Source organism: Salarias fasciatus, chromosome 13 (genome assembly GCF_902148845.1).
Source record: "Salarias fasciatus chromosome 13, fSalaFa1.1, whole genome shotgun sequence".
NCBI classification, from domain to species: Eukaryota; Metazoa; Chordata; class Actinopteri; order Blenniiformes; family Blenniidae; genus Salarias; species Salarias fasciatus.
In genome coordinates this window covers 23,332,397-23,358,247 of record NC_043757.1, presented here as the reverse complement: position 1 = coordinate 23,358,247, position 25,851 = coordinate 23,332,397, and the positions used below count along the sequence as shown (strand labels likewise).

General features: G+C 42.9%; 1 protein-coding gene across 1 annotated transcript in view; it reads right to left on the bottom strand.

The window, feature by feature from the left end:
- arid5b (AT-rich interaction domain 5B) overlaps nucleotides 1–25,851 on the bottom strand; it is an 84,690-nt gene that overhangs the window by 45,223 nt on the left and 13,616 nt on the right. The gene's annotated exons all lie outside the window — the stretch shown is intronic.

Sequence of the window (25,851 nt, the reverse complement as noted above, 5' to 3'; positions counted from 1 at the left end):
CATGGAGATGCTGTAAAGCTGCCGCTTCATCGTTGCTTGAAACAGCCCTCCCTCGCCAAACTTTCACAGCCGTTCTTGGTGGTAATAACACATGTGAGTGCTCCCCGACAAGACGGCTTTTCAAGTCTACTGTACAAACATGTTATGTTGTTGAGCTGCATGCTTGAAGTGCATGACATGCATCGCTGCCGGGGTGAGAAAAGGAATGTCAAAACAGCGCTTGATGCTCGCTATTTTGATTGACGCGCTTTGTTTTTTTCTTTTTTTTTCCTTTCTTACAAGCAAGATCATGTTGGGAAAACCACAGAGCAGTTTAGACAAGGCCTTGGAAAATCTATGTGTGAAAATCAAGTATAGACAAAACAAGTCGGGAAAGAGTAGAAACCACAGTGATTGTGCTGTGATTCACTCAGGTAGTGGCGACGCCCCACATTAAATCCAGACCTTGCCACCGTGTCGTGTGCTGCTTTTTTTATTTTTACTTTTTCCCCTCAAGTGAGCCCGTGAATAATAACAGCGCCGGAGTTGAAGTTTGACTCATGCCTTATCACCCGCGACAACTTGCTGGCAAAGAAATCTCTTCTTTTATTTGGAGAACCTCGGGACAGGAAGTACAAACTGAGCTGACACAATAAACCGTCATAAAGGCCGGCCAGATATGCTGATAGACGGTTAAATATTACACCGATACGCATCGGAACAGAACTCAGTGTCAAGCTATGCAAACGCGTTCGCCATCGCCGTGACGACACGCTGTTTACGGGACACTGTGCTGAGCCTGAAGTGTGTTGAAATGGCCGGGGCAGACCGGACTGTTATAAGATTTGTGATAAACAATGCTTGGAAAATAATTTAGGTCAACTCTCAAGCTGGGTTCACTTAAGATATCAAGTTTAACTGGTCCGACTCGCTCCCAGAACCGACTGACTGAGCACAAACACATTAAATTTTCATGTTTCGACAGTTTACGGAGGGGGAGTTCTGCTCTCACAGTGACAAAAATGTCCAGTCAGGGTTTTGACGGTCTTCCTGTGAGGAGTTCACTTATTTCTGAGCGCTGCCATTTCTTCCCACCGTCCACGAACACGTGTCTGGGCCCGGCTCCAACTCCCTGTTGTTAAGCGGACACGTTTATCATAGTTTTTAGGGCTGCTGCGGGAATTGATTATCAAACCGATGCCAACGCGCCAAAATATATGATTACCTGATTTATTTTAACCCCATAAATCACTTAAATGACTCTGCTATCAGGTGACATGTATTTTAAAGAAATGGACCCTGCAACGACCGATTTCAGCTGCAATCAGGACCATAATGCAATAAATTTCCAATAACGTAATAGCATTGTGATAACTTATTATACTATTTGTTTGAGTATCCATTATTAAGGTAGCATTAAAAATCATTTGAGAAAGTCATAATCCTAACCAATAATTTAACTACACAAATATCTCTGCACTTTTTGGAAAAATAAATATTTGAATGTGTTTTTTTTTGTACTCAGCTTATCAATAATAGTCATAATGGATAACTAGTTATCATAACGTTCAATGAAGATAAATACTATGCTGCCCTCTCTCAATTGTGGTTGTAAACTTGTTTTTATATGTTATTACGCTGTTGGCTTTATTACATTTGAAATGGCTGAACTTATGACACCAGTGGCAGGTTAACCAACACGTTAAACTTTTATTAAAAAACACAGTAAACCTGAGAAACTGAGCAAAGAGGATGTAAAAATTAAAAAGTACGCATATTTTTGACCCTCAATTGAGCACAAATCAAACGTTAACTCAACAACTCGACCACAGACACAAGAATAAACAAGCAAATGTGCTATTTTTGCTTATTTTATGAGGACTTTTACACATAATTTAGGCATCATGGCAATGCAAATGATTCTAACTCGTCACAAATAGGACAAATTAATATAGTCTGATGATTTCACACACCAAAAGCTTCTCTATCTGTATATTCTATTTTTAAGGCAGCATGGGAACAAATCATTGTGAGCCGAACCAGCTTTTTCTTTTCACCGTGTTGAAATTTTGACATCTGCTGATGGTGTCGGATGATTGTTAAGGGATCAACAAAGTTTACACAATTCACCCTGAGAGGGGTATAAATGTGTGTGTGTGTGTGTGTGTGTGTGTGTGTGTGTGTGTGTGTGTGTGTGTGTGTGTGACACTTCAGGGCACTCCATCAAATAGCTGTTTGGATATTCCAGTCAGACGTTTCAGTGGCGGATGGACTGACGGACAGACATCTGCGGCTAATAAAAATACCTTCAAGTCGCCGTTACCCAGCTGCAGCTGAAATACGGCAAATAATACAAGCGCAACGGTGAGTGCTGGTGAAATGACACTTAATGCTACAGGAGAATAAAGCTACTTTAACCGAGACAAAGGTGCACACACGCATGAAGTGCTGTGGAGAGGTTTGTGAGTTTTACTGGCAGCGTGTGTTCATGACATTTTCTCTTGTATAATCCTCGCCTCAATCATCTTATATGTGTTGATGTAATTTATGCCGCGAATGCAGAGATTTGGCTGTCGAGGCTCCAGGTTACTGCTAGTTAATTATAACACTAGGCATCTCCCGCCACCCACAGAACATAAATATAATAATCTACAGGCTAATTACATGCTCGCTTATGTTTCCAGCAGGAGAAGATGGTTAAAAAAAAAAAAAAAAAAAAAAAAAAAACGTCTTTTCAGCGGAGAAATATCGTGCGAGAGCCAACCGGAAGCTTTAAGAGAGACACTTCACTATTTTTAAAGACAATATAGGAGCTGATGTTTGTTCCCCACCGGATTATACCGCTGAAGATTTACATGCTCAAAGATGAGTTTAATCTGGCAATAAACAGCATTTGTGAGAAGCAGGCTTCAATCTTATCCACAGAGCGTTAAATGCAGATCTTCTGAGTGCATATGGGTGGACTGAAACTGTGTACTTTATGTAACATAAACAATCAGACGTTCCACATAATGTGATGGGAGGGCTTGTGTTTATTGTTTGCTAGTTATTTTCAGGATTAACTCTTCTATTCTGTTTGGGGGACATTTTAGTGGAGCCAATGTTGATATCATGGAAACTGCCTCTTGATTGAATTTTATTTATTTTGTCTTGATATTTTTGGAAGAAACGCACAAGAAAGCACCAAAATAGCTTCCAACAATACCTAAATGTTCCCTCTGTAAACTGATTCAGATATCAGTGGATCAAAAACGTGACCAAAACTACAAAAAAGACAAATTCTATATTTTCAAATTTGCGAGTTTAGACTCAAAAAAGACTAAGAAGATACACCATCACTGATATGTAAGGATGTAAAATTGCAAAAAAACAGAAGCATAAAATATAAATGGAAGTTGAATCAGCTCCAGCGTGTTGTGATATATGAGACGACATTCAACAAAACAAGGCTGAAATAAAACATGTAATCCGTGGTCAAAAGCTCCCATGGGGGCATGAGGGCAGGATCTCATACTAATAGCTCTTTAATCTTGTTTTACTATCATAAATTCACCATAGGACAAACACTATGTGCCTCGGAGCTGAATCCAAGGACAACACTGCATTATAATTCAAAATGCACCCACTGTAAAAGCAGACAAATTATGCATGTGCATTGTTTCTTTGAGCTCCAGTCAATGTCACTTTTTGCAGACCGGCTCGCTCCTATAGGCCGCCGTTTGAAGTCGAGCGCTAATATTTTTCTTGCGCACAATGCAGAGTACACGGTTCAACAGTTGATGAAGCAGAGTCGGGCAGTTTGAAACACGGTTTTGGTATGAATTATTCACCGTCCTGTCTGCTTTTACAAAGCCCTTGGTCATGACATTCATGGGAATTTCTGCCAGTAAGTTAATATTTCAGGGCTGGCTAACTAGCCTGCTTTTCACCTTGCCTTCCTGAGGACGGGCTGCTTATGGCAGATTTTTTTAAGATGCATTTTGCCCGCTTTATTTATTATTATCGTTATTATTATTATGCTGGAATTGGCTAAAATGACTGAAACACGCTTTGGAAAAGAGGGACTCCATTCATAACATATTTACAGCAGCTGCATTCCCCACAATTAGCGTAATTAGTTCCACTGTACTGCAATATGACGACCACTTCAAAAGAGATTATTGAAGCCATTCATCCGGGCCCACACGTGTGCGGACGGCGTGAGCCACAAAGGTGCCACAGATGTATAAAACACACCTTCTGCCGGCCGCGCGCACGTTTATCCAGGACTGCGGCATTTGTCGCGAGCAATTACAGCTCAGAGGTAGAGCGGGGCTTTGTTTCCAAATGTCAGGGATTTGATTGTAAGCGGTCACCGTCAGACCCGCTCCTTCTCCCGAGGACCCTCGCAGCATTTCACATGATTAGATTCAATTTGGAGCGAGAGCCGCAGGGCATTAATAACTGTACAAAGGCGCTGTAAAGTATGCATGTCAGTGTGAGCGCGTGTGCCGCGGTGCGTGTAATGTACATTGAGTGTATGTACACTCTGAAAATTCCTTTTGTTCTTACGGCACGACCTTTTAAAATAAAGGACGTCCTTATCTTCGACGCTGAGGCTTTCTAATTGGCCGGGGCCGCGGCCGTACCGGCCCGGAGCTGGGAGACACTGTGGGAAACATTATGCAATTTGTTTCTTTCTCGCAGGACCTCCTTTCTCCGGTCCTCCTCTTTCGGCGCGGCCGGGTGGCGTGTTGATCAAACAGCTGCGGCGCTGCAGATTATTTTCAGAACACGCTGTAAAGCTCCTGACCTCATAAACTACAATAGTGTCAGGGTCATAACTGCTCCGCAGGACAGCTGACGTTACAACGGCTCGGTCCGAGCGCCAGTCGATAAATTACGACACAAATCCCCAAACCGAAAACAAATGCTGATAGTTGAATTTGACATTAAGTAATGCGCGTGGACGCATTACACATAAAGAGGCTGTAACATGGCTGCTGGGACTCTTTCTCAAACTCCACAAAACTCACCCTGACGTCATAATGAAATCATTCAGCTCACACTTCAGATTTATTCCAGAGAACTCGAGGTTCAGCGCTGAGAGCACGCAGTATGAAAGACATGTGGTTTCACGAGCCAGGAGAGCCCTAATGAAAGACACGACCCAGTTGCATTAAAGGAACTGTACAATCCAGCATTTCTGGAGCTTGACTCATCGCCAGGATTAAAAAAACCCTGAAACATTTTGGCTTCTCTTGCCTAAATTTGATCCATTTTTCTCTCCCTCTCTCTCTTTTTAAAAAGCTGATTTCCTGTTGTTTAGTGTATGCGGTCGCTGTTGATCCGTGACTCTACTCCTCGATCTGAAGCGACCTGTCACCCTACCATTACTGTCCGCAAAGTGTTTCTGCTGCAGGCTGGCTGAAGCCTCCGCGGGCCCGCCGCTCGCTGCTCACTTCCAGCTGCTTCTTCACTTTGGGCGCTCTCCGCCTGCCAGCTCTATTTCTGCCACTTGTGGATGTATACACATCAGATCCATATAATCAGTGCTGCTGGATTCCTTGAAACCATCATTACAATTATGCACTTAATTTGTCACCGGCTCTACACATATGCTCCGTGCTGTTTGGGTTTCCTAAAGCAGCACATATACATGTCTCACTCTTATTTTTGTATACATTTGGCTTTGAGTTTAGGTCAACAGCAGCCAGTCCGATTTGGAAAAGGTATACTTTTCCTTTTAGAAACTGTGATAATGCCAATTTTTTTTTCACTGTATGCTGGCAAGCCTTTATTTTATCATGCAAGTGCAATCAACTATAATTCAGGTTATTGAAAGCAGCTTTGCCCGGTATAAGCTTTAAACACAGCGTATTCTGCGTGGAAACTTCTGCAAACTTCTGTAAACGTCCGTTGAGTTTATTACCTTGATTTCATAAGACTGATTACTCAATGCTCAAAGCGATCGCTCAGCTCTCTCCGCCTGGATGTGAGCATGTAGCATTTCACCTTATTGCTAATCTCTCCGAGTCGGTTTCGCTTCCATCGCTACTCCACTTTCTGTCAGCTGCTGTCATGCAGCATAATGAATCAGCAACGCGCTGTCAATCACCTTCGTCAGATCAATACGCATACACAGGACATTCTTACATAAATCATTCCAAAATTGGTCGAAATGGAGCAAACATTTGCACTGTGTGTGCAAATCTTCCACTGTATGCTTGTTCTTAGCGGCTAAATAGAAAAGCGTCTCTGTATTTCACTTGTGTTTATTCACACAGACAACAAATAAATGGACGAGCGGGCTGAAATCATCCACAGCAGGATACAATGACTGCGCTGTTGTGCTGTGTCAGGCACACACACACACACACACACGCACAAAAAAACTGAACTGATTGATTAAAGTAATTTAAAATCCAATTTTGTTATGTGCTGATGCAAAAGGAAAAAGGTGCGATATTAGCATACGCATCTCTGTGTTTATTATCAGCGTGCCAGCAGAACTTTAAGCAACTCAGCCATGCCTGAAGAGTCTATAGCCTCAACAAAATAAAAGGTGCGTTGCGATAATGTAAGCAGGCTGTGACAGAGGCCGCGCACCAGTCTCACTGTGTCTGCAGATGACGAGGCAGGTCTGATCTCACTAACAATCCCCAGATTAAGGAACCATGACCGAACAACTCTCCGCGATATGCAAATCCGGACGCTAACGGGAATCAAATTCTTACATTTTTCAGACGCAGGCGTTACATGACTGCGGCGGGCGTCCGGACATTATTGAGCTGCTTGTGCGGCGGGGGTCAGGAACCGTGATTAAAATGTGTGTTTCGGCTCAGATGTCAGGAAGACAATTACATCCAAGAGTCAATCTGCAAAGCTCATTAGCGGCACGAAACACTGACGTCGACGCCGCCCGCATCTTCCCTCTGCTGCACGGCAAAGTTTGCATGTTGGGAAACAGCGTGCAGAATAAAACAACTGTGCGTCACGTTTAGCGTTTCCTTTTTGAGAGGTCAAACTGTTTGGGGAAAAAAAAATGCAACTTAAAAGTTTCCAATTCAACTGTTCAAAATCCATCAGAGAGAACAAAGGAGAAACTCTTCTTTGATGGTGCGTTTCAACAGCAAGGAGATATGAGGGCTATGTGCCAAATGGCAACTTTTTAATGCAAAACATGATGAAATTCATATTGTGCTTTTTGCAACATCTGCGTCTGCATCCTGCCTGTCTTCCAAAATGTGATTTCCTCTCGAAATTGCTCATCATTGAGATGCTTTTGGCAAGCGGCGCTCCTTTCGCAGACGTCTTGCACATTTAATTTCCCTTGAACACGTCGGTGCATTTCAAAACACACAAATCACTCATAACTGCTTGTCAACAGTATCAGTTTATGTGAGCTGATTTTCTTGCGACACCGACATGAAAAGGAATTGTGTGGAAGCCGTGAGTCTGTTAATCAATTAGGCCGAGAGAAAGAGAACTGTCAAGAACTGCGTGATTGATTTGTCAAGCAAAAACGTCTCATTATAGGCTAATTGTCAGGTATATTAAAATATCTGGAAGTCCTCAGCTGAGTGTCTTTGGATTTTTGGGCTGTTTTGTTTCAACTTGAATAGCTTAATCCTTAACAGTGTATAAAACGACCCAAGGGACTTTTCAAAAGGTATTTAAAAGGTCATTTTCAACTGAGAACTTTTTAATGCTACAAAGGTAAAAATCAATAACATTATGTGCCATTTATTTGTGGAAAAATGTGACAAAATTGACAAAAATTACCCAAAACTGCACATGTACCATGATTTAAATGTGCCTAAATGGAATATACTGTATGCTGATTTCATACAATCTTGTTAACCCATCAATACTGCTGCGTTACAGTGTTGGCTGCTGGACATGTCTACTGATGCTGTAACTAAACACGGTTCCACAATTTTTCATATTTCATCAATATTTGGAAGGAAAAACTCTCCACTAACTGTCACTAAGAGGTGCTTTCCAAAGCACAACAGTCCAAACACATTAGACTTCATGTCAATATGTGAGAATCTTACAACAGAAATTTGATGCTTTTACACAAAATCCAGAAATCCCACACACACAGCATCTATTTCAGCGTGTTACGTAACATTTTTTCCTATTTTCTGTTATTGTCATTAATCCTAGTGGGATTGGAAGAAACACGTTATGAACTCAAGTCACTTTCCTGAAATAAGGTTAATAAAAAAAATGCCGTTTGATTAATACTATAAAAACATTATTTGCCGTCATTACTTTAAAAACAGCAGCATATGTCTCTCCCTGTAGTTTTTTTTTTTTTTTTGCTCGCACACTTACAAAAAAATTGCGACTTCAAGCACGGAAAAGCTCACAATTAATGCGCAACGCCAGCAACAAAGTCCTTTAAAGACGCCATAAAATGGGAAATATTGCTTTCCTGTATCACACTGTAAACAACACCACTGCAGTCCGCGGCCGACTGTTAAAGTCATTAGCCACAGCCGCTGTCATGAGACACTCTGTGCACTAAAAATAAGGATTCAATCTACTGCGACACGGTAAAAGCAGCGCGCTGTAAAACATAAGCACAATTTCTCTTCGTAAATATGACAGAATACATTTAACAGCAGAGGTCGGAGTGTTTTTTTTTTTTTCTTTCTTTTTTTGTGGGGGGAAAATATTTGCGTGAGCCAGCGTGTCCTTTAATGAAATGCATTCAGCGGGGGAAAAAAAAAAAAAAAAAAGGGAGAAACGAGGAGACTGCATGAGAGAAACAGGAGTGGAAATAAGTATGATGTGAACAAGCTCAGACAGTATATCATGCCGGAGAGAATTAAAGAATATTTTGTGTGATTACACACCAAAGGAGGAATGTGTGTTTTTCTTTGGTAACGAGCATGATAAATTACTCATCGTAATCAAAATCTCTGAAATGCTGCATACGACATGAAACTCATTAGCTGAGGTTGCAGCAGCTGCTCTTGCTGGATGAATAACTATTGCAGCGAGAGATGAAACATCATTGATATCACAGAATTTTCAAAACCAGGGAAAAACAGAAGGGGGGGGGGGGGGGGAGGAAAAAGAAAGGCTGCGTCTTTGAGATCCTCCGCTCTTTATTGGAGGATTTCTGTAGCGACTTTGATGGTTTTGGGAATAAAACTCGCTCTAATATGAGTCCTGCTGACAGTTAAAAGCAGATCTGTGCTGGCTAATTAAGAAAAAAAAAAAAAAAAAAAAAAAAAAAAACCCAATGTGACTCATGTAAACTGTGTCATTTACATCCAGCCCAGCTTAAAAATATTCACACTGCCCACAAGCTCTGACAAGATCTTTTCAGGCAAGTGTGCTCATTTCTCCTGTCACCGACGAGCAGGGGGAAAAAAAAAAAGCTGAAAACCATTACTCTCATGCTCTCTTGTCACCCGCTGTAGTCCTTAAATCACTCACTCCGCTCAAATTTGCTGTTGTCAACATTTCCACATTATCTGCCCGGCCGAGGAATTTACTGGATTCCCCCCGCCGCTTTTTGTGAGGTTGGCCAGAAATGGCGAGGCACGTAACCCGCGGCCAGCCGTGTCACTCGTGTATTAGATGTCTTTTTTTTTGTCTTTTGAACACGCATGCGGTCGCACCAAAAGCAATACGATGTAAAAATAGGCAAAAAGAAGTAATGGACTGGTGAGGAAGAGAGCGAGGAAGAGAGCGAGGAAGAGAGCGAGGAGTGGGATCTGGTTTGGTATTCTGGCTCCATGCTGCAGGCTCTCTTCTCCGTGCTCTGTATTGATCTCCGAGGTTGCCCTGTTTCCATTTAGCCTCTTCTCATAATATATAACACATCTCTCTGATTCATCCACCTCCTCTCTCTCTCTCTCTCTCTCTCTTTCTCTCTCTCCCAGTTTTCAATGAGGGGACACGACACTGCGAGGGGGCCATATAAGCAGCAGCAGGCGCCCGATCTGGCTATTGGTTTCATGTTATTGAAACCTGACCAAATAAAGAGGGAACAGCATCTGTCAATGACACGAGATGGAAATGATGGGCGGGGGCGTCGCGTTTTCACTACAGGCAACCTTGTGTTTTCATAGGAGGGGAGAATTACATAAAACAAAGGAATAAATTCAATGAATTCGCATGATTCACCGCTTATCCAATCTGTGAATGACTACACTATCTTGGATAAAAACAAAATGTGCTGGAACATTTCGCTAATTGCAGCCTAGTCTGTGTGGTAAACAAAATCGCATTAATCACGCAGAGGATGGAGCGTCAATAAATCACTATACTGGAGTGAAACAAAGCAAAGTGATCACACGGCCACCGGCGCGCGCTTCATTTATTTCCGTTCCTTTCAAAGGGGGGAGAAATCGGAATAATATTTTAAATTTGTTTAATGGATCCGCGTAGAATAACATACGGTGTTTGCGAATGACTCAGTGGCCGTCCGTCATCAGCATCGCATCATTCACGCACGCTGGCTCGCCTCTCCTCTGCTCATTATATCAGCTGCAAGCTGGGCTCTAACACACAGACACACACACACACACACACACACACACACACACAACGTACACAACGCCGCGCAAAATCTGCAGCTATCACAGCGAACCGGCCAACACGGCTCAATTATAGCGCTACAGGACCATTTGGAAGTTTCCTCCGATAACGGTACATAATGGCGCGTGATGACGAGTCGCCTCCACGGCCGTTCTATAAAGTTGTCAAGTTAATATTTGAGTCCCCAGTTTCACCTTGAGAGCGCCGGATTGGTAAAACGGCGCCACAATGACCTTTAGCTTCAATCTTTAAAGTTTTTCTTTGACGTGGTACAGAACACGTAAGTGATGGAAATCTCCGTATTTTTGCAAAACCAAACAACAGCTCACTGAAATGACGACAATCTCAACATTAAGACGATTTTAATGAAACCTTGCGATGCAAAACACAGAGAAATGTCCCAGAAACGTCTCTCCCGGCCGTTACATTATGCATGCTTTTCTAAAGTCGCTCTGGCAGCGGGGCTTTGAGGCTGATTTGACAGCAACAAGGTAGCCGGCTTTCACGGCGGCGTCTCAGTGTCTCGGCTCAGGTCTCCGTGTCGCGTTGTGTTCGCTACTCTTAAGAAATTTGTTTGAAAAAAAAAAAAAATTAAAATATCAATGTTTTCTTTTAAATGTCTACCATTTGCTTGGCAGCTTGGTGGGCTGGATCTGACGCCCCTGATTGAGCATGTTTTGGATTAAAATTCTCCGTTGCGTTTTCATATCGACTATAAAAGTTTTTGTTCACAAAATCTAAACACAAATCTCTAAATCTTAATTAAATTCTCTAAATTTCCATTTTCGCTCAACACTTCAATGCAACTCTGAAGAATTCATTGTAAAAATGCAAATTTTGCTTTTGATCCTTTCATCTAACCATAATATGATGTAAGATTATCATATCCGGAATAAAATTAGCAAGATGAGGGAAAAAAAAAAATCTGTGAAATGTTTTACCACTGACCTCCTTCTTAAAAAAAAAATCGTATTTCCTGAACGTGACTCATGTGGTTTTAATACGCAGCTACATGTAGCAGAGAGAAGTAACCATCCATTATGTCGGATTAACAGCGGTTTAATTATAGTCCGTCATGTGAAGAAGTTGTTTTGCTTTAAGCAACAAGCTCAGGACACAAGAGAAGGCGACTATCTCCACAATCGTCTCTTTTAGCTTCTTTCGGCTCACTGTTTTCATTTTATGATTTGTTTGTTTACATCTTCTCTGCACAGCAAGCAGTGAGCAGCCAGCGCAAAACAGCAAACAGACAGCAGTAACTGGTGAGCTGATGCAGCGGAGCTTTTACAGCATTTTCCAGGTGCAGTGGGAAGCACTGCAGCCTCACATCGACAGGGATCCTGGTCAAAATCTGCGTTAGACCTTTCTTGCATGTTCTCCCTGCATTCGAAGCTAATTGGTGACTAAACCGAAGGTGTGTGTGGGTGTGTGTGTGTGTGTGTGTGTGTGTGTCTGTCGGAGCTGTGATGGGCCGCAGTGGCCTCTCCGGGGTGTAAACTGATTTCACTCAGAGTCAGGTGAGATTGTCTCCAGCGCTTCGTGACTCGAAGCCCTAACCGCTGCTCCCGAGGCGCTGGAACACCTCTTTCAAACTCCTCACACAACGGAACGGCAGCGTGCAGCAGCAATATTTGAGATATCTGGCTTGTAAAACTTTCAGAGGCCACAAAAACCCACTAAAAACATCAATGGACAGACCTTAAATGTCCTCCACTTCTCTAAATATATATATTTTCTAACAATAAAAGCAGGGCTAAGTCGTGATGGCTGCAGCAAACCTTAAACATATCAAAGCGTTTGCAGCAACTCGTGGGCAGCATATTCCCACTTTCTCATTTGTAAACACAGCGTGTGCCAAAGATTCATATTTTCACCAACTGTTGAGCGTGGCTGTTCCGCACAGAGTCTGGTGTTTTGGGACTGAAGCGGTGCACTCAGCCATATTTTGCTATAAATACGACTGTTTGGAGCACATTGCGCTTACAGCCGGACGAGTGAAAAAGTGGCGTTCGCCGCAGGACAGGTTGGAGTAAATCGACGGCGCCTATCAGGACAGTGGAGCCCGAGTCGCTGGAGGTCGCGGGCGTTAAAAAAGACTCGGCGTGTCAGATGGGCGGAGAGAGAGTGCGACTTTAAAGGAGATATCTGGCTTTTATGTGTCCATTTCTTCCTGGAGAATTATATTCCCACAAAAGGGCACTAACACTCAGAGGGAATGTTCCAATGAAACTGTGCAGAGGGCAAACACAGGGGAGGGAGAGAGAGAGAGAGAGAGAGAGAGAGAGAGAGAGAGAGAGAGAGAGAGAGAGAGCGCTGCCCTCCATGCATGCTGACTCCTGTTCTTAATTATAGTAAAGCACTAAAGTGCCTCATTCATTTCAGCAGGGTGGGGCAGTGGCCTGTGACAAAGGGGAAGAAAAAAAAGAAACGTTTATATAATTTTCACCTCAATTTATTCAAGTGTGAGGCACGAGAAATGACGACGCACTGCTATACACAGAAAAAACAAGCACACACACACACACACACACACACACACACACTTGTAGGACTATGAACACTGTCAAAATTCAACTTCAGTTCAACTTAACTCCTTCCAAGAGCCACAGTATATTTTGAAAATTTATTTTATATTTTGCCACATCCTTAAATACCATGATATAATGCAAAAAAACAAAAAAAAAAAAGAGCCCATACAGTTCTCCTATACAGTACTAGTCTGCTGCTTCCTGCAAAGTATACAAAGCATTTATCCAACAAGGTCTCATTTTCTAATATTTCCCTTTATTCTGCAGTTAAATGCACCAATCAGGTGCCTCTCTGCACGGACGGTCTGTTTGCCAGAGCTTTAAACTTCAAGAGTCATGCAAAAGGAATATTTATCTTAATGTGAAACAGACATTTATTCTGGGACTAATATTAACTCGTCATTATTAGCCTGGAAGAGAAGAGAAGAGAAGAGAAGAGAAGAGAAGAGAAGAGAAGAGAAGAGAAGAGAAGAGACAAAACAACACAAGCACTTTCCTCCAGTTGATTTATGTGATTCTATTACATTAAACATTCTTTCCCCTGAGCAGGCTCAGCTCCCTAGCAACCATCGCTCGCAGCCCTAATGTGTCTGGCACGGGTCCAGGGAAAGCTGCCTGCCTTATTGATTGCCAGATTGAAAAGTTTGCATTTAATAGGTCCTGTAATACATGAAGGAATTATTCAGAGGGGCTCCTTGTCAAAAACCCAAATTGGTTCTTTTGACTATCAGAAAACAACGGGGGCGCCGTAACAAATGAGGTTTCAGAAAAGAGCTCCGAAGGGCCCTGTTTGGTTTCCTTTATGGAGCCCGGGATGAAATGATTTGCAGCTCGGACCCCTCGCAGTGATCACTGTCGTGAGGATGTGAACTCCACATTTTAAGGGACATTGAGGTTGGACTCCATTATAAACTTGAGAAATGTTGACCCAGTGTGAGCCTGAGCTCCTACAAAATGAAAGTGACGGAGCTTTTCCCATCGGGGCTCATCAGGACAACAGCTGAAACTTCTTAGGAAGGACTTTTGTCACACTGGCTTTGAGGTAATGTGGCTCACATACGCTCTCTATTTTTTTGTGGTTGTTGTTGTTTAGTTCACTTTTGGGCAGCAAGGCAGTGCAGTGGTTTGAATTTAAGCTTAGTGCTTTTGTGTGGAGTTTGCATGTTCACCATGAGCGTGTGTAGATTTCCTTTCACAGTCTTAAAACATGCATTCCGGGTGAATTGGCTAATTACGTGTCATACTTGTAAATGAGTGGGAAAAGACTTATGTCCTTGAAATCAATTTAAAGATATTTCTGTGTGTTTTCTTTGCAGAGGTAAAGAAACTCAAGCAGATGTCAAACTGACGAAAGCAGCGTTGTTTAGTTTAATATGCCGGGGATTCTGTTAAATAGCCGTTTAATTGCACTGAAGAAGCAGATGTTGAAATGAACAACGTGACCGAGGAGACGTGTTCGACCGAGTATTAACGTTGACAGTGGAAAAATGAAGAAGTCACTCTGCAAAAACAGACTTTTCCTCCAAAAGAAAGATAGAGACATAAACGCACAAAGTGAACAACTGAACGGTTTATCTGAACTCTGGAGCCTCAGTGTTGAAAAGAGACGCCAGTGTTTTTTTAAAGGCACCATGAATAAACATCTAATTAATATATTAGTGCCGCTCTGACAAGGTTCAAGGCCGCGCTGTCGCTTAAAATGAGGAAGACTGGTTTGTTACGTGCACGTCCCATTTGGTGCGGTGATGGATTGGGCCTAAACGCTGTTCGCTGTCTGGTCCCCGGCCGCATCCTGACTAATGAAAGACTACTTGCTGGGTTTTGGGGGTCAATCCACTTATGGCGCAGTCACTTCTGAGATTGAAGAAAAAAAAAAAAAAGAAACAAGCTGCTCTGCAAGAACCTGAAATGTGCAAATACCACAGGGAGGGAATTTAATCAACTATCTTTGGTTGCAGAAATGCAGCTGCCTTTTCGGCTACACAAACAAGGCAAAGCCCTCTCCGAGCCTCTTCTCCCTCCCCTCAAACGGGCCTAAAAGCCGCTACGCCCAGGTGATGATACTCTATCTGCTATGACGGCCACTCTCATTTGTCACGCAGCTCTGTCCGACACAAACTCAATTGAGCAGCTGTGATCAGAGATCTCGGAGGTTGTCAGCGACGGAGAGCGAGAGGGAATACACAGAGCTCGGCCCGCAGTGAGACGGGCGATTTCGAAACCCGCGTACCCTTCCCCGGCAGAATGAAATGGATGGCATGTTTGGCTTTAAATGTATCTTTAATGGGACAGCAAGTTCCTATTTGAGTGAGTTCTGCTCCAAGGTTAGAGCAGAAAAGGGGGGCAGAGGGAAAAATAGAGGGAGGAGGGAAAAAAAAAAACCCCATCTTATCAGGAGATTGGGAATTGGGTCAGGCAAGGAATTACATGCCATTCTAGATCAAAGTTGCAGTGTGTATTTCCTCAAAGAAGGGCCCCTCATTATCAACTCAGACTTATTTCTCAGGGCGTACACTGCGTAAAAGGAAACATGATTTAATATGTTTTCACTAAAGGAATGAGGCAAAGAAAGAGCAGGAGGGGGACAAAGGAAGAATACTGAGGGCTATTTGGGACAGGCATGTTCCCCAACGGTAAAACTGTAATGGGAAAGAGAGGGGGGGGGGGGGGGGGGGGGGGGGGGTGTTTGTTGGAAATATTAAGGAGGTAGTGGGGTTGGAGGGGGTGTTGTTGTCATTCAGCATGAGCTCCATTGTGAATTCCTGTCATTATATAAGAACTTCTCTTTCTCTAGCGCACTCTCTCTCTCTCTCTCTCTCTCTCTCTCTCTCTCTCTCTCCCTCTATCATCAGATCTGTACGGGGGAGGAAGGCTTTAAATAAACAGCCCGTACAGTTAAGCCAACTGGAACCCTTTTCAATAATTACATCCAGCACAATACTCAATTTACATTGCATTTATTTAGCTGGGGGGGGGGGGGGACTCGACAACGTGGTAAAGAAAAGAGTGACATTAGCAGTGGATGATAACAACTGGAGCGGTGCGCTCCCCCAGGGGGAGACGTTTTAGTCCGTGGCTTAAAGGGAGACGTTACAGATAGCAATATGTCATTAAAAAACACCGCCATCTGTTCGCATTCCTTGTTTATGTGCTATCATGGATATAAAGCATATTGAAGATACAAAAGCAAATCCCAGGGATGCAATCTGTAGGATTTTCTCTTGCATAGTTTGCCGTGCAATTAGTTGTGATTACACATTTTAGCAGCGCCACAAGAAAGAAAACAACAACCACTAACAATTGTTTTCACTCCACAAGCCCTAATGATCTCTGTTTGAAGTTCCCAAGCTCTGTACTGCACCAACTGCTTCTCACATACACAGAAACACACAGTATCTGGCTAAACAAGCAGGTAATTTCCTATAAACCGAAGCCAGCTTTGCTTTAAAGTCCTTCACTCCAGACGACAGAACACGACCTCTAATGTGGCAAACCTCCATCCCGCGCTTTACTAACGGCGCCGCAATCGCTGTAATGCAGCGCGCATACGGCGTTTGTAGCTGCTTGTCTTACAAGGCGCAGGAAAGATAAGAACTTGTGAGGAAAATGTACTCACGGCGATAACAAGTTTATGTGCGCCTGGTCATTCATGCCTAAATTTATGGCTTATTTCGCTCCATATTACTGCCGTTTTTATTACCGCTCACAATGAAACATGCATGATGTGACTTGAAAATGACAGTAAAGGATATTTTGTTTATTCTTTCTGGGGTTTTTATTTTGCTTTGAGAAAATCTGTGGACGACATAACAAAACAGTGACATGAGACGAGATGAAAACAACATGAATCAGTGAAATCATTTGGCAAGTGCTTTTGTTTGTGCAAGAACTTGCCAGTTTTTTTTTTTGTGTGTGTGTGTGTGTGTGTGTGTGTTGACTGTTAACATGGGCGTGTCAAACGACATCATTTTCTTCTCATGAGCATTGAATGCAGCTGCGCTTTCCCACATTCGACACAATTACCTCCATCAAGATCAATCTGACTCACCTGCGCAGGAAGTGAGTGAATCTGCGACTGGCCCTTTTGTTAACTTTCAATATTACACTCTGACACATTGAACGAAACAACAGATTTTCCCTGAGTTATGGCTGACAGGAAAATCGGGGGGGGGGGGGGAACAAGACTGGCTGAATGCCTCTCATTTTGCCAAGTGCTCCTCGGGCCACCGCATAACAAGGAAATGGACTGACAGGTTGAGAAAGAGGACAGAGAGGCATCAATGATCTATTGTTTGCAGAGAGGGCGCTCCGTCCAACTCCTCCGGCAGCCAATATATCAAAGAAACAAAAATATACTACACCATCTGCACCGGGGTATTTCACAAACAGAAATTAAGTCACTTTGAGAGCTTTGGTTTCATAAAAGCATTAAAGTACAACTATGTGCCCTTGATGTATATGCACGACAATGCAACTACACACACACACACACACACCACACACAAAGGGTAGACTCTATCAAAGCTCTCTTTGCAATCGCCTTTCAATACAGAGAAAAATGCATTACCTCTGCGCTATGAAATGAAGACTGTTATTCCTACAAGGCTAAAAGTGTGTTTTCCTGAGTGTGTTGTACAGTATAGATCCTGCAGCCGGGCTGCGCTCGGCTCTGCCTTACAGATTATGAACCATATTAAGTGGATGTTGAGGAAGCTGAACTGCAATCAGCGACGAAAGCTATTTTTACCTTGGCACAGGTCTGAGTGGAAGTGTTTTTCCAACACTGTAATGCCACGGTGGAATTAAATGGTTATTCAGTGTTCTCTCTCTCACACACACACACACACTCACACACTCACGTAGCGTAGCAGTTGAAGTTATTATCATAAACGAGCACAGCACAGACTAGTTAAATCATGTAACTACAAAAGCCTGGGAATAATGAGCCAGGATTTCAGGCTCTGCTTTTATTAGGAGTCAGAACTGGCTTTTTTTTTTTTTTTTCTCAACACGATTTTATTCAATAAACAGATGAAAATGTGGGTTTTGGTCAGCGCATGCAACAACACATTAGTCACAAACAAAAATCTTTTGCTTATTCGCCGCATTAAATTAAAGAGACGTGTCCAAGAAATCCAATAGTCTGAATAATGTTGCTGTGCCTTCATCAGAGAGGTCTATTGATGGCAGAAGAAGGCTTAGCTTCAGTAAAATTGAATAAAAGTAAATCAAGGAGGAGCAAAAAGCTGTGTCAGGCTTATATCAAATGATTATTGCTGCAATTGATGTTTTTTACTACACGAAAACATTTTTTTTTTTTTTTTTTTTAACTGTGGCTTGCTGTGCTACAAATTATAACCATTTCATTCCACTCTTGGCTAGTTTATTCCTTAAAACTGCATCCTAATTTATAGACTAATCAAACGTGTTCGTAAAATTTAAGCTGGCACATAAATACAGTGGGATTCAAAAGTAAAAAATCATATATCCATCCCCAAGCTGTTTGGAAGTAAATATGAAAGGCAGCAAACTCTTGAACTAAATCAAGTGATTCTGAAGTCTGCGCCTCGGCGTTACCTGCCGGTCATATTTCCACGGCGGCGCTGTGCGCTCTCGTTGTTGATTTGACTTTCAAGTCCTTCTTAACAGGCACAACAGGGCGTCCAGAGCGGGACGCTTTTACATGCATTCATAAAGCAGATGGACTGGCACGCTCATAAAATATGCAGAGTTATTAATTGTACAATCTGTGATGCCTTGAATGCCTACGGAGCGGCACAAAATCATCCCGATCCATCTATCTGAAGGCAGAATGTGAAACTGTCAATGCAGCAAGAAACAAATCAGGGCGAGCGGCGATATTAATGTTGCTGTAATACTTTAGACGATCATCGCTTCTGATAATATAGAAATCTCCGCGGAAAGCCTGCTGGTTGGGTAACACCTCGGGATGAGTCAGAGTCACTGGAACAAGCAGGCAATTTGTTTGAGAAAAGAAAGCAAATCTGTCTCCGATAAAACCTCATGATCCATGTGCGTCTCGGGCTTTTGATACCAAGTGAATTATTAGGGAACGATAATTCAATATCGGGCAAAACACATCGGCAAACCGGTCCGAGGGGGCCCGGAGACGAGCCGCCGTGTTATGAAAGCACCTCGCCCGGTTTCGGTCTATTTAAGATGCTTGGCGGAGGTCACATCAATAGCATCTCTGTTGTTCCAGACCTGACTAATGGAGAGAAGAGAGACACAACTGTTGTTTCAGACCTCCCTAATGGAGAGATGGAGCTCTTCATTTCCTCTGAGGCCGCTCTCATTGTTTAACCATCCACCAGCCTTCAGAGCGTGGCCCCCTCCTCCCCCCCCCTGCGTGCCCCCCTCCCTCGAAAAACACATTATGTGACATTCCAGAAATAAAATAACACAAATTATTGATGAATACAGCCATCCAGAGAAGCTGAATTTGATTACGGTGTGAGCCATAACAGGATACGGCTCGGGTGTTGGGTGGTCTCTCTCTCTCGCTCTTTTTTTTTCTCTCTCTCTCTCTCTCTTTTTCTCCCACAGTGTGTCTTTCTCTCTCTTTCTCCCATTCAAATTCGAGGCATGCTCAAACATCTAATAGATTTTTCCACCCCGGCACACAATTTACTGCTTACAGATTTAGAATTCTCTGGCTTCCGGCCAGGCCACAGTCAGAAGGGAATTAATGATATGAGCACATCAGTGAGGAAAAACAGCTTGTGATTCTCTCTCCTACAGGTCTGAGCATAATGAAGAAGATACTGCCTTAACCCCCCCTCCAAAAAAAAAAAAAAGACATACTAGAGGAAGGAGAGAGGAGGAGGGGGGGGGGGGGCGGGAAAGGCACATAATCAATACAAACACTCCATTAAATTACTTCAAAAGAGATTTTTAGACAGTTTCTAGAATTAGTTCTGCGGAATAAAAAGCAGAAGGGGAAGCAAATATGTTTGAGGGGCGGAAAGCAAACAAGTGCAGACGATACAATCTGCCACATGCTCCGAACGGGGGAGTACAGTGGCAGTGTGTCTTACAAAACGCGTGGCGCTCCTCCTCTATCAGAGTCACAACATACCATTACTCTTCTAACACAGAGGCCCTGTTTGTCTTTATCTTTTTTTCCAAGAGAGCGCTTACTCCTTCGCGCGTCGCTTTCGAAACATAAAACAGCCCCACGTGCGATAGCGACTCAAAGTCCCAAATATTCCTCTGTATTGTCACCGAGACAAATCAACCATGAGACGACAGCATCTGTCTGTTTCCTTATCGCCGGCTCCTGCCCGCATAAACATTCGGCGACGCTCTGAACAGCCTCTGAAAAGGGACAGAATCTAGCCCCTACATCAAATTGAAATGTTCCGACTGAAATATTGTCAGGATATCAACTCGGGTGTATGTGCCAAGCCTGGCATACAGATCAGATGTTGCATCAAAGGAAAATACAGTCGTCCTGTCCCCCGAACGGGCGAGGCTGTAAAGAGCCTGGAGACGCGGTGACGTGCCTCCCCGGCCCGTTGTGCCTCCCAGCTCAATCAATACAAGTGACAAAATTAAATAAACTCCACAAAAGTCTGTCAATAGACTTAAAAGCTCGCTGATGGACACACTGCAATTTCCCCCCATCGTGCGAGAAGTACTCTTTGTTCCAACACGAGTACAATAATCAAGCCCGAGGGAAACAAAGGAGGAATTCTGTGCATAAACAAACCGAAATGCAGACACTTTTTTATAAGTTTTAAAGTAAACTATGAAGGAAACTCATTTGGCAATGTCATTCTGAAGCTGCAGCTTGATTAACAATCAATGTCACAAGAATCCTGACCTGTTTATATAAGCTGATTTTCCTCTGTAACACATTAAAACCTCTACGGCGGAGCAGCCCGGTTCCCTTGTGCCGTGTTATCGGCCTGCTTCATCATTAACCAAACCGAGCTAACTTTTGACCAGGAGGCTGCGCAGGTCACCCGACCATCACAGACACATTAACAGACACATTTACCAAACAGGCATTCTTGCCTTCAAGTCGCTCACAGATGCATATCAAACCGGCATGCATGAAGCCGGGGAACTCGGGGGGGGGGGAAAAAAAAAAAACTCCACACAGGCACAAGGACAAACTCTTCCAGGCGAGAACCAGGACAGCCGTGTCCGACCCCCGGCTGGAGGCGTTTTCAGTTTTAAGAAAGAACAGACGATATAAAGAGCCATGACCTATAATCCACACTCAGTACATTATATCAGAGAAGTTTCAATATTTTAAATGTTTAACACAGTATTCACTGAAAAGACACTGTTCAGTCCTCATGACCAACAAAATAAATCAGATTTGTGTCTCTAAAGCAGTGAAAACCACGAAATATCAGTAAAATCTACCAACAAATTTGCAACTGATCTCTTCAGTAAGATCTGAGAGCTTCAGAGGAAAACGGTCAGAATAAGAGTCATAAATCTGAAACTTGGCTTACCGTCTTACATGGAAATCATTTACACATGAATATTTGTGTGACAGACTGAAAGTCGTATTTTTAAAACAACCTTTAACGACCCAAATCGGGAAAACACCACAGTGCTGAAAACAGCTTTGAATATTGCTCCTGATATTTTCCCTAATTAGCCAGCAGAGAACATTAGCCATTTATCACAGGGTAGGCTGTGCTTTTATACCTGGCTTCTCTTGTTCACATGTTGAAGTGCTCTTATGCAAGAAGCTGCACTATGAATTGCTCCTGATGTGTAGGGAAAAAAAAAACTCCCTTTTAGACCAAAGCACCCTTCAAATGAATGCAAAGTGCTTAACCTGAAATATACAGCCTACATGGTATAATGGAGGTCAGTTATTATGGATTATTAGGAGGAGAGGGGGAAAAAAATCCATAAATTCATTCAGTTCAAGCACAGCGACTGACAACAAAGTGCACTTTGATTCACATAGATTACCAGAAATCTGATTCTGGACACTGATGTAGATACTGGACGGGAAACACAAATCTGTTTTTTAGCATGAGGAACACGGACTTCTTCGAATAACAATTACTTGCCTGAATATCCGATGGAAATGTTTTCCTGACGTCTAATCCATCACGCGCCCAAAGAGGGCGAATTCAGAGCCACGGCGACTTTAAAAGCGGCGCGTAGTTCATAGGTTAAACAAACATCGGCGCCTCTCCGTCCATCTGCGCAGCCTCCTCCGATTCAGGGCTGCAGGGCGCCGTGAACAGGGAGATCATGCAAACTCCGCACAGAAAACGGTGTGGCCCGAGGCGTCGGTTTTATTTGCTGTGGTTTTCACGAGGTGATGCGGCGCGGAGCGAGTCCGAGAAGTCAAGGAGATGGGCGAGAGCGTTGCGCGGCTCTCTGTATATTCGCTTTACTCTCTGCGGCCCGAACGTTTTCTCTCAGAGCCCTGATCCCGGCAGCGCTGAGGGATGAACCGGCTATAGACGAGACCGCAGGTGAGGGCAGGAGTGGCGAACGCCCGTATGTGTTGTCTGAACGCAGGAGTCAGACGCCGCGACCTCGTGTAATCCCCCGTATCATCTCAACTCACGATCTGCTCGCCGACTTCCACACCGGAGGCTCCAAGAAAGACGAGACACAAAACCTATTGAGGTATTTTGCGAGCAGGAGCCATCCTTTGTGTGTGAGTCTCTTTTTTTTTTAATTTTTAATTTTTTTTTTTTTTATTATTTTCTTTTTACAGTTCCCTGTTTCTCTCTCAGCGCAAGCTAACAAACTGTATCAGCAGATACAGCTCTAAAACGCTCGGCCTCCTAGTATACGACCAGAAACCAATTTCAGTAGGCGGCAATGAAAAAAAAAAAAAAAAAAAAAAAAAAAAAAGGGAATCAGGCCAGTCCTCTGGGGAGAGATAGAGGGGCAGAATGTAAACTTCCCTGGCAAGCCATCCCCGGTGGATTGAACTGTAAAAAGAAGCTCTAATGCTCACTCCCATACAAGATAAACTGAGTGGACAGTTTGCATTACCTGATTAAGCGAATTACATTACAGATTACATAAGAAGTGCAAAATACCATAGATCACTCTCCCCGCCCGGGGCTTGTAGAAGAAACACATTAGCTTGTGCATTCTGGGGAGTAAATTTGCAGGAATGTTTTTTGGGTTTTTTTCACCCCCAATTTCTGAGGAGATAACTATTTGGAACCTCTTTACATGTAGATGATACATTTGAATTTCTTCACGAACCTCTGAAAGTTATTTGCAGGAAACATGCAAATTTCTTCGGACGCACTGTTTACAATGTTCAGCATTAAAGTTACATAACTGATCAATTATAAATTACAGTCATGCTCATTACTCCAGATATATCTGCGTCAATAAAAATCACACAGAGATTGTACGTTTACGATCACAAATGAGCAAAAAGATTACGGATGCATCAAAATTATCATCTAAAAAGCAATCTTAAAATTCACTATCGTTAATCCATTTTATGTTTCTGCATTTTAAACACATTATATGGCCTCCGCATTTCTTTATTATCCAATACTTTCTCCTGGTATAGTCTCTGAGGCCAGTATTTAACGGCATTGTCCATGAAGAGGTCATTTAACTGAATTAGCCTCACGCCATGTCTATCAGTGGCTCTTGAGCAGAGCTCTGCTCCTGCAGCCAGTTTCACTGATAAGCAGCTCTTCCATATTATCACAGTTTAAAATGCAAAGGTCCCTTCTATTGTTTTACCAACACTACAACAAACATGTTTCACAACACACTGTTACAACTCAGAACTACTTTTTTTTTTTAATTGTGTTTCTAGAAGGAATAAAATCGTCAAGTATGAAACAAATTGTATTTATTCAGGACTGTGGTGGAAAAGTGTCAAGTGATTAGATTCAAATCTATTCCTGTTTGATGCTGGTGTTGTTTTTTTTTTTCCTGTCTCTCTTTTATTTTGCATGTGTGCGTGTGAAGGGACTTGTAGCACTGATCAGAAGTTTGTGTTATGAATACTTTAGTCTTTTGCCAAGAAAATGCCAACTGTGAGCTGGCAGGATGTAGAACCTCCCACGATAACTCAGCAGGTACAGGCAGTGAGATGGACATGCATGATAGGACCGGTGACAGCGAGCACGGAAACTGACGCTTCTATGAAAAGACGGATTTCAAATATGTAATGCTCAGTTTTAAAATTTGTTCTGAAACTAAACACACCACCCCATGAACGAAAAAAACCAGAGCTATTATGAGCTCAGCTTATCTATTGTCATCTGTAAGGTCATTAGGTGCGTTTGCTGTTTGAACAAAGAGCTGAAATAATACCAAATACAATAAAAACGTCAAATTACGCCATCAAACTCATCTCACCTATTTAATTAACTTTGCAGAATGACATTTATATGTACAAATATTACAGTTTTAAGAGAAGTCAAGGAGCAGGCCATGTTATTCCTGGTATGTGACTCTTGTAAAACACGCAGCCCGACTAAAGCTGGAATTTGAATTATGATACCAATCATCTCGCTGCCTGGAAGGTTTTAGAGACTGTCAATGGTGCAGCGCTGCGGCGAAGGTCACCTGTTTCTAATTAATTACTTTACACAGGCGTCTCTGGTTTCGGTTTTTATCCACTTCTGAGGACAGGACAAGTCGAGCTTTGTTCGCTTTCCCAACCATAAAGCCCACCCCCACCCCCACCCCCTCCCCCCTGCTGTGTGCGACAGATCAAGAACAACCTATTGTCATCCAACACATTTGCGTTGGGGCTTTTTTTCTTTTTTTTCCACGAGTTGCATGTGAGACATAAATACATAACAGAGCACTTCATTCGGACTGGCAGCACGCCAGGAAAACTTAGGATACACTCTTGGAAAAGAAAAAAAAAAAAAAAGCTTCCCTCGATAACAATGGCACACTTTATTGCTCTTTAGCTCACAATGGTTTTCTGTGCAGGCTGTGGGATTGCTGCAGTATCCTGTTATGGGGAACAATCCAACTCTTCTCACACAGCGACACATCAGCCAGAGTTCAACAATCAGCAACTACATCACTCACTATTACAGAGAATTACTGAACAATCAAACAGAGGAAGGGGGAAGAAAAAAAAAAAAAAAAAAGGGAACAGGCAGCAGAGCTGTATCTTTAAGACGTCGGTGTATTCTGTGAGGAATCACATTAGACTGAATTACGGACATTCAGCTGCAGGACGTTTTAAGGCTACTTTTATATCTGATCTGATGCTGCTGCTGCTGCTGCTGCTGCTGTGGTATGAATATTTCATTTTGGGAGTCAGCAGCATTGCAGTGGCATATTTCATATTTCTATGCAAACCCTTGCTCAGACTAACATTCATTTGCCTTGATGAATAAGTGATCCGTCTCTCTCTCTCTCTCTCTCTCCCAAACTCTCTGCCCCTCTCATATTGTTAGACTGTCAACAACTGACACACGCCAAAGATGTAGAGAACAAACAAACAAATGGATAAGTGAGTGCACACTGCTGATTGTCAATGTGTAGCGTGTGTGGAGCTCTGTCTGTATGTGTGTGTGTGTGTGTGTGTGTGTCTCTGGTGCCCTGCCAGAGTCTGAGCCCGTTCTGCTGAGTGGGCAGATTCTCTGGCGGAGTGTCCCATCGGAGTGACAAGTGCATTTAGAAACAGCCTGATGGAGTCATTAACAGCAGCGCTGCTCATTAGCAACGCACACACACACACACACACACACACACACACGTGCACGCACGCACACACGCACAGCCTCTCAGTAACAATGGCGTCATCATCAGGTTATTAAACTGACAGCGGATACATCTATAAAACATG